This window comes from Haliotis cracherodii, unplaced genomic scaffold (assembly GCF_022045235.1).
Source record: "Haliotis cracherodii isolate W230 unplaced genomic scaffold, xgHalCrac1.p SCAF_6, whole genome shotgun sequence".
Lineage (NCBI taxonomy): Eukaryota > Metazoa > Mollusca > Gastropoda > Lepetellida > Haliotidae > Haliotis > Haliotis cracherodii.
The window spans coordinates 31,645,605-31,658,198 of record NW_027266319.1 but is presented as its reverse complement, the minus strand read 5'-3'; the positions used below and the strand labels follow the sequence as shown (position 1 = coordinate 31,658,198).

Below are 12,594 nucleotides of genomic sequence, written 5' to 3'. Positions count from 1 at the left end.
AGAACATATGTGTTAATAAAATATGTTTCCGTAAATACAGAATAGAGATGAATAGTATATTATATTATGAATATAGTTCAATAACGGTTTTCTAAGAAACGAAACATATAATAGAAAACTCACAACATACATCTTAATTATAAATCCCCAAGACATTCATTGCGTCTTGAACTAAACTTGTGTGGAGAGCACATATTTATCCAGGGGGTATCTAATTTCAAGTCAAAGAGGAAAGATCAGCATCCTTGATCTCTGCGCGTTCAATACCATATGACTAACAGTGGCCTTGCATCTGTATTGAAAGAGAAGACAGCTATTGTCGCTGGTCTGTTGAATGAAAGCATCAGAGGGATTTAGGCAAACAGTATGTTTTCATATCCAATACTGTCAATCTCGTCTAACGGTATATGTGGCTGAAATGCACAACAAGGCGACTGAAATGTACAAGTCCACTTGCATAATCGATGATCCCTAGAAGCCATTCCTTGTAGTGACGAGACGGGTATTTACAAACTTCCTATTGATATAGATAAGGTGTTGGATGAAACCAGATCCTCGATACACAACCAGAATATTTCACCTGCGCTGGGCACGCCTTATATACTTTCAAAATTATGTTCCTTCCTTTACATTCCAGCAATAGTCATGACACAGATGATTACACAACACTGAAATTTACCCAGTAAGTTAAATTATTAGATAGGCGCAGTCGACATGGCCTCGCCGTGTAATTATTTAATATGGATTTAGATAGAACGTCTCTTTGTTACGTCCGAACAATTTTCTCATACAGGACACCAGCGTGTGATATTAAACCTATTTATATCCGTGGGAGAGGAGATCGAAGGATACAGACCATGCTTGGTTACCTGGGGTGTGATATTAAAAGGGTGATTCAAAAGCCACTGGAGTGTAAAGAGCGTTGCGGAAATGGGGCATATTATTCATACCACTTGTATGGTATTAACACTGCTGGCCGATGGTCCTAATTGCAAGACACTGTTTGTGTGTCAATTATTGTACTTGTTGTATTCGTTAACAGCCTATTCCAAATGACAAAAACAAGCCTGCTTCATTCAAATATATTTTTGAGATCATTCCGAAACTCTCTTTATCGGCGCTAGTAGTGTGAGGAAGTAGCTCTGTCACAACTAAATCTCCTAAATGTCACTGAAGCAATGCGAATCAACTTGTGTTTTTCATAATATACAAACCATAACAGTTTATTTAATGTTCAGTTCATAAATGTCCATGGCAGAAGTAATAATTGATTTGCTATGCAAATTGTGTGAATGGCGGGTACTACCGGTAGGGCAGGACATGCTAACCCTTTTCGCGAACACGTGGTGTCATCACTTATTTATAGTGGTCCATTCCTATAAATTTCACAGCTATTTGCCCCATATGTCAAATTCTAACCTGTTTTGGTGGTTAATCTAAACTGGTTATTCTCTCGCATTGGCAATTTATATTTTCAAAAGAAGTGTGGACCGAGATATTAATCTACACCATCCCCTCTCCACACGACGTTATATATTTACATACCTCCTTCAATTCTAGTTCTAGATGTTTTAATTAGTGACTTTGGTGTAACACTGAGATATAGTTCCAATGTTATTGGCGTAAGTTGGTCTACATTGATTAGTCCTATGTGTGGCGAGTGTGGTATTGCTCGAGATATCTGCCAGGTCAGCACAACTGCCGGAGCAATCCCACCTTGACGTGATGAGAAACATCCCCTGATGAGAAGGATGCTACCAGCTGATAGACCCACCTTGACATGGCAGATGTGCACCACTTACTGCAGACACATTATCCAGTTAATGAAACAAAGCTGAGCAACTACACTTGAAACAAGCTAGGGACGCTGTAGAAACCTACGCTCCAGCTGGTGAGACTAGGTCTTGGCGAAACACGTGAGCGTGTCCTACTTTATCAGCAGCATGTATACCCTTGGATAAAATGACCCTGACAATGTATATAATGTACATGCACTCCATTTGAAATGTACACGGTAGACACGCATATCATTTGAAATGTACACGGTAGACACGCATATCATTTGAAATGTACACGATATGCATACATATCATTTGAAATAAACACGATATGCTTACATATGATTTGAAAAATACACGATATGCATGCATATCTTTTGAAACACGATGTGCATTCATATCAGTGAAATATACACGATGTACATATATGCATTTCATTTGTAATATAACCTACTTGCATGCACATCAGTGAAATATACACGATGTGCATGGATGTCCTTTGAAAAATACAGGATGTGCACTCCTGTCATTTGAAATATACCCGACGTACATGCATATCCTTGAAAATAATATACACGACGTACATGCATATCAATTTTTTTTACACGACGTACATGCATATCAATTGAATTATACACGACGTACATGCATATCCTTGGAAATATACACGACGTGCATGTATGCACTTGAAAATATACACTATGTGCACTCATGTCAGTTGAAATATACACGACGTGCATGCATATCCTCGAAAATATACACGACGTGCATGCATACATATATACGATGTGGATGAATAAGCAGAAACTAACGTGGGTACGGTGTATATCTATAATAGATGACGAGACATGAAGTTAGTGTAATGCGTGTATCAAGGCATGCCAGCTGAAACTGACACGAAATGAACGGAATGTCTGCACATTAATTACTGTTGATACATCAAGGAAAAAGATGCACGAACGCCAATGACTATGCCCCCTACATTTCCCCAGCACTGAGTCTCTAGTGAGAGGACAGGTTACATGCTGCTGACAACGATTGGAGTAATGTTGGCATCAATAAACACAGGACAATGTCGTCCACGCTCACAAAAATTAGGCTTTTGCCAAATATTTTAACATTTTTTTTAACCAAAAAAATGCACCAAGAAACATTGTACCGTTATATTTATATGATTCCCAAAGTCCTAAAATAATCACGTACATGTGACGATTTACAAAGTATACTCAAGCTCTGGATAACTAAATGAGACAAGTGACAAAACGGTTCAAATCACACATTAACTACCATACAATGGCACTTGAAACACGCGTTTCCAAACCACCAATGATGCATTTGGACAACACACGAAACTAAACGGTGTTTGAAATTCAAGGTCCCACCGGTAATGCAATTAAGGCAAATTCTCTTGTCCAATGCCACAACTCTCAATACCAGATTCCACAAACAACATGCTTCCCTTCCGTGAGTCAGGACAATTAAAGGAGGCCTTGGTTAATACCGGTCATAGATTCTACCTGGAAAACACCTCATAGCTCACTGCCAACCTGAACTCAAGCTGTTTGACATGAGGATCGACTGAGGTCTTTGCTTCAGTGTGTCTTGGTGTGTGGGTGTTTAACGCTGAAATCGACCACGGTTAAAAAACTTCCAGGTGTCTAGCATGCTTGAAATACAGCATCTGTTCAGGAATGGTATAAAACAGTGTCGTGAAGTGTTATTCAGGAAGAATTAATGGATGGTTTGGTTTAAGTAAAGGGGAAGTTTGACTACCGTTGATATGTAATATTTATTTTGACACTTGTTTTATGTTGGCGTTAAAGTTGTTGTTTATTCCGTATGTGATTACGAATACATGATGTCAGTGGATTTTGTAAATCCTTCGATGACGCCATTTTGTTTTGCTCTACTCGTATGGTAAACAATTGATTCGATGTGAACTGAACCAGTTCAGGGTCCACTTGCACAAAGCGATCTTAGCGCTAAGACTATTGTAAGCCTATGTTAAAGTATGGGAGTTACGATCATCTTAGCGCTAAGATCGCTTTGTGCAAGTGGGCCCAGGTCGTATACAGTTGTGAATAATCAATTGTGAAACCTGTTGCGATAGATGGTGATAAACAGAATATAACATAATGATCGCGTGTTTCTGAATATAATCATGTTTAAATCAATATATATAGTATAGTCTGAATGCTGCCAGGGCGACAACCGTGTGGCAGCTATATTACTCTGAACTAGTTCAACCTCATAGCATATTGCATTTTTTATGTTCATTATTGCTACGGAGAAAACATATGTGCATATGTCTACCTATGTAAAAGTACGACTTAATGGATCAAGTGATCAAGCTCAGTGACTTGGTTGATGCATGTCATGATATACCAGATGCGTGACTCGATGCTCATGATATCAATCACTGAATTGACGCGATTATTTACAAACCGCCGTCATATAGCTGGAATATTGCTGAGTGAGTGTTAAACAAAAAACAAACAAACAAACAATACATGTTTATGACGGATGCCGAACATTTGGGTATTTTAAAGAACATCAAGGAAGGTAATAAAATATAAAAGTATATTGGTTGTGTGACATATGGATATCTAATCTTTCATTTATGTGTGAAAAACCAAAGACGAAACGGTTGTAGAGCCCACTATGACGTAAGGAAAAGCAAATACGACGTCATCACTGAGCTATATAATGAAAGCTAAAATATATGATTGAATAAGATCGGTGATAGAAATTGTTGGAATGTTACTGGTTGTAAATATATAATGTTAACGTAAAAAAATAATCATCATCCCGATTATCCGCCAAAACAGATTCCACGGGGTGTAAAGGGCGACATAGCGGTGACAATTACAAGAACGGATCACTGACAATCAGTGATGACACAAGGAAATCGTGAAGTCAGATGCTGGAAATTGTGTATCTCGTTTCTAGATTATTCCTTTGTTAATTACTCATTAAACCAATCCGACTGGGTGCTGTTAATCAGCGCTGTTGATAAATTAGCGTTTAACCCTAGTCTGTCTTACAGGCCCTGATACAAATATATCAAATACAGCCCATGCAAGTCTATAATGTTTGGCAAGTCTAGATTTCTGCAGTATCATGAAGAGAGTATCATTGCTCCTTTTTATTAATTTTTGATTAAAATAATTTAACAACTAATATTTTTCGTTACGATATGTTCATTTCAAACACTAGATGTTGGTCAACGTTTCACCCATCAGATGCATTTTATTTTACACTGATGTAATACATGTACGTTAAACATACCCAAATGGTTGATTGAAATTTCAATGTTTTAGTGATAATTTAACGTAATCTAAATAGTATTACGACAGTGTTCCAAAACACACATTCGTCCCAGCACGACCATGTCCCAAAGCAGCTAAACGCGTGTAATGATTTTGTTTGTAAATATTTGAGACCACTTTAACACGTCCTGAAACCCTCACATATCTTTAACTAAAGGAACAAATGCATCTTACAAGTTGTACACATCTGTATTTCATGATAATCACTATTCAGAATATGTTATTTTGTTTGTAACGTACGTTTAACCCAAAAGGTATCAGCTAGTGTTTGTGACAAGTTTCCCATCACTTAGCGTCAACAGGGTTTGTCGTCACCGCTCCCCCAACAATGGGTCCTTTTCTCTGTTGTTTATCGTGACTATTTGACCACTAGTAGCCACCAGACCGTCTGCAGTGGGATGGTCACTGTGCCCGGGACAGTCAAGGGTATGTCCACCATAGTTCAACTTCCACGTCCAGCTTAAGACACGTGTGGACAATCAATGACGGACAGCGGTCAAGCAAGGGCAGCGCCTTGATGACAGTGAAGCTTAATGCTAAACTCCACATGTACAAACATGATCGCGAATCTGATATTGTCATAGATCCATTAAGGCATCTTATAGACATCCAAGCAATGTATTTAGTTTATTTGCCAGTTCAGGTCAGAGATCTTAATATCTTGAAACGTGTCTCAGAAAATTCCACGTGTTCCTCTCAGTAAGTTCTTCTGTCGGTATAAATAATTTTGTGTTGTAAATGTTGAAATATATAAATCATTAAAAACGTAAATTCATAAGTTTCAGTGGTTCTTTTATATAAATTTCACTACAGTTTTGTTTTTTACGCCCCGTGGAATCTGTTTACACTAAAATAGTTATTCTCTGGCGTTGACGTGTTTCATATATGACCGTCATTTAAAGATAACGTTTCTTAAAAAAATGCTTGTGTATCATCTGACTGTTCGTCTTTTTTCAGGTGAACAGATGACGTGCCGTTGCATGTGTTTGTGACAAGTGCCGCCGATGGGGCAGGATAAAGTCGGATTCTCCCGAACACTTGGTATCATCACTGTTTCATAATGATTCATAAACACATGCTCATGATATATCATCATCGCAATCGTACACTCGTAGCCTAGTGGTTAAAGCGTTCGCTCGTCACGCAGAAGACCCGGGTTCGATTCCCCACATGGGTACAATGTGTGAAGCCCATTTCTGGTGCCCCCCGCCGTGATATTGCTGGAATATTGCTAAAAGTGGCGTAAAACAACACTCACTCACTCTGCTGTTGGCAGACATTTCTTTTGAATAGGGAAAGAGTTTTGTCGCTTATATTCTTATCAACTATCAGATGATATAAAAATCGGATTGTTGTTGAATGTTTGACAATGATTTGTCAAACCAGGGGATAATGTTATATACTTTAGGTTTTTTCGAAGACTGATAAAAAACATACGATGAAAGGAATTTCATAAATAACATCAAATAAATATCGATACATAAAATACCTTAGACATACTATTTCTAAAACGAAGTATTGGATATTAAACTTTGATGTTATAGTTTAATAGTACATATAATCTGAAATGATTTCATTATCAATGAATAGACACACGACATTTAGTTACACATTCGAAATCTATAATCTTATGGTTACACAGGAACGGTAAACCAGGACCGACTGTCCATTGTTTCTCTCGTAGCGTTATTCAAGAATACAATCGACAAAATGTACATGTATCGAGGGAAAATTTGCTTATAACATAAGGACGTACACGTCACAGATAAATTTATGATTTGACTAAAAGAAAATCGATTATTGGCTATTTCGGAAAATAGATGTGTAACGTCTTCATACGCGCATTCAGACGCCCAAGCACCGCCTCAGTCTTGTATTTATCCGCGACACTTTCTATTTCATGAGCATCTCTTACATGTGTAATATAATTGAAAAAAACTACTAAATTTGTGATGGACATACAGTGAACTACAGTTATAACGAACACGTTTATAACGAACTGACGGATATAACGAACTTACTTTTTAGTCCCGACTATTTGCTGTGGTTATGCTGTATATATGCTTATAACGAACTACGGTATAACGAACTAAAACTAGTAGTCCCTTAGAGTTCGTTATAATCGTAGTTTACTGTATTTAGTAGTATCAGGTTGAGTGTCACGGAATAATAGAAATATCCTTAACAAAATTTGTGCAGTATACCTTGCAGTGTGTATACGTAGGAAGAATCTTATGAATACCACATGTCTCGGGAGATATAATAAAAATCAACAACTGTACACTCGACAATACCAGTAAATAACAATTCAAGACTCCCTCGGTTACACTATTCACATCACTAGTTTCTTAAGATGACCTACAACCACCACGTGTTACCAACCTCCCTTGTAACACACGGGACTGGCTGCTATATAGCTAGTCGATATAACAGTGTGCATTGTGTGTAGTTTCCACTATGGACATGTTGAGTGTCAAGCTGCGCCGTAGGTTATTAATAAGAGCTTTGTACTTGTGAGAATAACTGATGAAAGAAATGTTGGTTGATTTGACGATGTTTGTTATGCGTCGTGGTAATGAATTATATGTGTGTATAAAATCCATTTTGAAACATTATGTAGTGACACGATTGAAGATGCGGCGCTTAGCAATAACTATTCACTGTACTGGACGCTGCTCAAATGAGACTTGTTGGAATACATATCGCCTTACTATACCAAGTAAACATTCTGAAATAATTCAAATAGAAAATTGACCGCCTCCGTGGTCTTGTGGCGGAGCTTGTTTGTTTGTTTGTTGTTTGTCAGCAATATTCCAGCTATATGACGGCGGTCTGTAAGTAATCGAGTCTGGACCAGGCAATCCAGTGATTGACATCATGAGCATCGATCCACGCAATTGGGATACAATGACATGCATCAACAAAGTCAGCTAGCCTGACCACCCGATCCCGTTAGTGGCCTCTATAAAGAAGTTGTTATCCATAAATTATCTCTACTTTGTATCACGTAGTTTTGAACAGTATTTCAGTCATGTCATGAAGGGTCATCTTGGTGTGGAGAAAGACCATTTCAGTAAAGCCTACAAGTACCATGATATCAGCACATTACACATGGACTTCACTTGACTGTATGACGTCTACGACTGGTACTACGACTTTGCCACATTAAACTGATACGCCGTGATGTAACAGAAATACTGTTAGCGGTCAACATACGAACCTAATCATGTTCAATTAGATGCAGTATCCTGACGCCATCGGAACAGAGACCTCAATCATAAAATCCCCGGATTAATGTACGGGAATGTGTGAATTCGGGCACCGTTGTCAAATATTGCATCTTCTAAAGGAGAAGAAACCTTGACTTAACGTCACAGTTGATCTGTTTGCTGCCTAACATGCCACTCTGCCAAGACACTTCATCTCTCGCAGCGATTCAAGCCCTGTCCATAACGCGCTAATTCCAATACCCAAGTCTCGTAACCTTCACGTGCTGTAACGAGATCACGACAATGCCTGAGTCGGGAGTCTGTATCCTAGGCATGCCTGAATACCCAGACCTAGGCATCTAGGCATCCTGGCCACGGGGAAGACCCCAAGGCATTCTGTGAGGAATCTTTGCACTTTCAATGAACACCTTTCTTCGGATGAATACCGGGAATAGGCTAACGACATGCCGTGCAGCGGTCGGCATGCCACGAGAAGTGTTTTACTGTGTTGTCAGTTTGGTGTTTTTACCGAGATGTATTTATATCGCAATGGATGTTTCTGGTGTGAGCGAGAAGTGCAGAATGGGATTGTGACAGTAACTTGGACACAATGGTCTCAAGTTAACACGACACAGGTGTGAATAAACTGTTTGCTGAATGCATTATCTGACAAGATGTGCACAAGATGACATCAAACTTAGAACTGCCAATTCCCATTGTTCTTCATCAAACACCTCCTTTCGAGAGGAGGAGCATTCAAGCAATGCTTCCCGACATGTGTGCATCGAGATGTAACCACACAAAGGACTAGTTATTGTCATCTTGCATATCATGCTTGACGCTGAATCCGCTGGAGGGGGCGGTCGGGTAGCCTAGTGGTTAAAGCGTTCGCTCGTCACGCCGAAGACACGGGTTCGATTCCCGACATGGGTACAATGCGTGAAGCCCATTTCTGGTCTCCCGCGGTCATATTGCTGGAATATTGCTAAAAGCGGCGTAAAACCATACTCACTCACTCACTCACTGAATCCGCTGGCATCTTCTTATTAGTGAAATAGTATATATTTTGTACCCCTATACCCCCGGACAAATGACAGTTTGAAATATTATCCCTGATTTACTGATGAAATATTCGCTTCATTGGTATTTTTGAACTACTGAATATATAATACGTTTTTTGTTCAATAATATTGTGTCTCTTTAATCAGGACATACCCCCTCTTGACTCTATACTACGGACACTGTCATATCCGAATACCATCACTTTCAAGAATATCGCATTTCACTCCCTATATTATCAGCAATAAGTGTTGGCGTTGACGTTATAAGAACATAAGTAGAATTATAACAATAGACAAGCTCTGGCAAGAAGACCTGTGTATGAAATAGCAAATACTGATCCCTGAGTTAATGTACATCGTTATTGTGTCGTCAGTTCAAACAATCATCTGTGAGACTTTCAGCAAAATATAGCATACCTACACGTATGAAGAAGGTTATCTCTGTTTTGATGTTGTTTTAAATAGTTAATAACAGCTGACAAAAACACTCAAATTTACTTCTTATAACATTTTTCAGTGTTTTTCTCAGTCGAAAGTTTGAGCTTCAAAAAATGACATGGATCCAGAGAGAAGGCCTTGGAGCGCTCACCTGACTTTATCAACCAGGTATAAACAAACACGTGGATTCCCACCTTGTGTATTAAGATTTGCGGCTGAAATCCCACTATATGGCCAAATTTTCAATGTGCGTGCATGGAGGACATCCCTAACACTGAGCCTGTCATATATCAAACACAACTTGCAACATCCATGCTATGCGCCCGGGTTTGTATTGTAGATTTACATAGGGATCAACTTAAACCCGTGTTTATGCTGTGGTTAGTTCTGTCGCCCCAGCCCTTTTTCGGGAGCACACGTGGTGGTTGTTGTTTAGCCATAGGCGACCTTTGTTTATGCAGGGTTTTTCATAATGCTATATGATATCTATGATAAACTGCACGCTTTTGAACCAACAACATTGTGACCTATTCAACATGTTGTTCCGTCAGTGCAGGGATCACCCACGTTTGAAGAAGCTGCATTCCACGGGTTAAACTTACGCACTTGTAAGAAAAAAGGTCTTTGCAATTATCACGAACGATAAGCGAATATCAAATACTATTTTAAACAGCCGTGTATTATTTGACAAAAAGATTTGAGATTTTGTTACCCCGCCAAGGGATACTGGACGCTGACATTAGCGTTCCCGCTACATGTCCAGATATAAACATTGGTATTATAAACATATGCTATTGTTGGATCATGTTACAGTATATCTGGATTGTGTTGGTTTGCACCGTTGAAAGCAGGTCTGGAGGATGGAGTCATCGGGCTGCTCACATGGAGTTTGGGAGAGTACAATCAATATTAACATCACCCCGGCCGACATAGTATGTCGGCTTGTTTTGGAGTTTAATCTGCTCACATTTCGTACATGACCTCATGAAATCTGATATGTCATACACATAGTGGCCTCTACGTAGTGTCATGTCTTCTGTTTTAATGCGTTAATCACAGATTGGATAATCTCAAGTTTTTGTTATATATTCTGTTTTTGCTTGACATTTCTTTAAATGATCCAAATGTTACACTTCGTCATAAACAAATTGTTTGATATTTAATTGTTTAACGACATTCTCAGACATATTTTAGCGACATTACTACAGTCTGTATATTTTTTTTTATCTGGACCAGACATTCCAGTGATAGATATTATGACTAACGATACATGCCGTCGGGGTACAACTATACCCACTCAAACAAGTTGATCAAGTCTGACCACCTGATACATGTTCTCGGCTCTTGAAACTGAATCGTCCCAGACAATGCCAGAAAATTAATTATGCTTCAGACTTTAAAAAAAGAAAGAAATTATCTGCTGCAAAGAACACTGCTGCAAGGCTGAAAGTTTCATTTGAAAAAAATATCTGCTTTTTCATCTGAAGCTGAAGAAATATCCAGTCTCTATACAAAACATCCCTACCCCACTCACGTAACTATGAAAGCAAAATATGTGCCCGTGTCCTGTACGAACACTTCGGGGTCTCTTGGATGTTGGGTACTTAGGTCTGTGTGTGAGTGAGTGAATGAGTATGGTTTTACTCCGTTTTTAGCAATATTCCAGCAATATCACGGCGGGGGACACCAGAAATGGGCTTCACGCATTGTAGCCATGTTTTCGGCGTGACGAGCGAACGCTTTAACCACTAAGCTACCCGACCGCCCAAAGGGCTGTGTGGCTCGTACAGAGGAGTTTATATGTTGGGCGACAATGCTGTTTGATCAACAACTTAGCCTCGGGAAGTGTCCTAAAGACGGCGGATAGCCTTCCATACCCGTGGACTGTGGTGGTTCTGGTCATTTGGAGGATGCCATCTACTTCAACCTTACATTCCTCTCATACGTCAATCAATGTATTTCAATGAACCATCACTAAAGCTACAGGTATATCTGAATTTGTACTGCACGGAAGGACCTAAATCCATAGTAAATGTCAGCACACGTTAGCCCTGCTATTACAACTGCGTTGGTGCAGACTGAAGGGGGGTATATCTTATCGGTCTGTTGACCAATACCGGTTTGGGTCTAGACGTGATGAACAGTGACATTGTGCTGTGTAATTTGGCAAATGATTACATCAGACATCAGATCATAAGATCGATGCAGTGAAGCGAGTGTCGGAATGTTGTTTAAAGCCGAAGTCGGAAATATTATAGTTACATCACGGCGCGCTGGGACAATAATCTAGTCTGGACCAGAAAAGCCAGTGGTTGATATAACGAGCATCGCCCTACACTGTCGGGGTACGCAGACAAACGAATAACTTGAAATTAGATGCATGGACCTTCAGTTGGCTCGAGCCTCTCTCTTTAACAACAATGATGATCATGAGTGAGTGAGTGAGTGTGGTTTTACGCCGCTTTTAGCAATATTCCAGAAATATCAGGGCGGGGGGACACCAGAAATGGGCTTCACACATTGTACCCATGTCGGGAATCGAACCAGGGTCTTCGGCGTGACGAGCGAACGCTTTAACCACTAGGCTACCCGACCGCCCCTTGATAATGATGATGATGATGATGATGATGATGATGATGATAAAGGCCACTAATTATACAAAATATCTATACCATAAGCATGTGTTTACGAATCACTGTCAAATAGTGTGCTACCAGATGTTCGCTAAAAGGTGAGCGTATCCTGACCCACTGATGGTACTGTCATCAACACATGCTTG

General features: G+C 39.5%; 1 protein-coding gene across 2 annotated transcripts in view; it reads right to left on the bottom strand.

Annotated features, from left to right (window-relative positions):
• The window catches only part of LOC139445627 (uncharacterized), a 45,835-nt gene that overhangs the window by 11,266 nt on the left and 21,975 nt on the right, over nt 1-12,594 (bottom strand). The gene's annotated exons all lie outside the window — the stretch shown is intronic.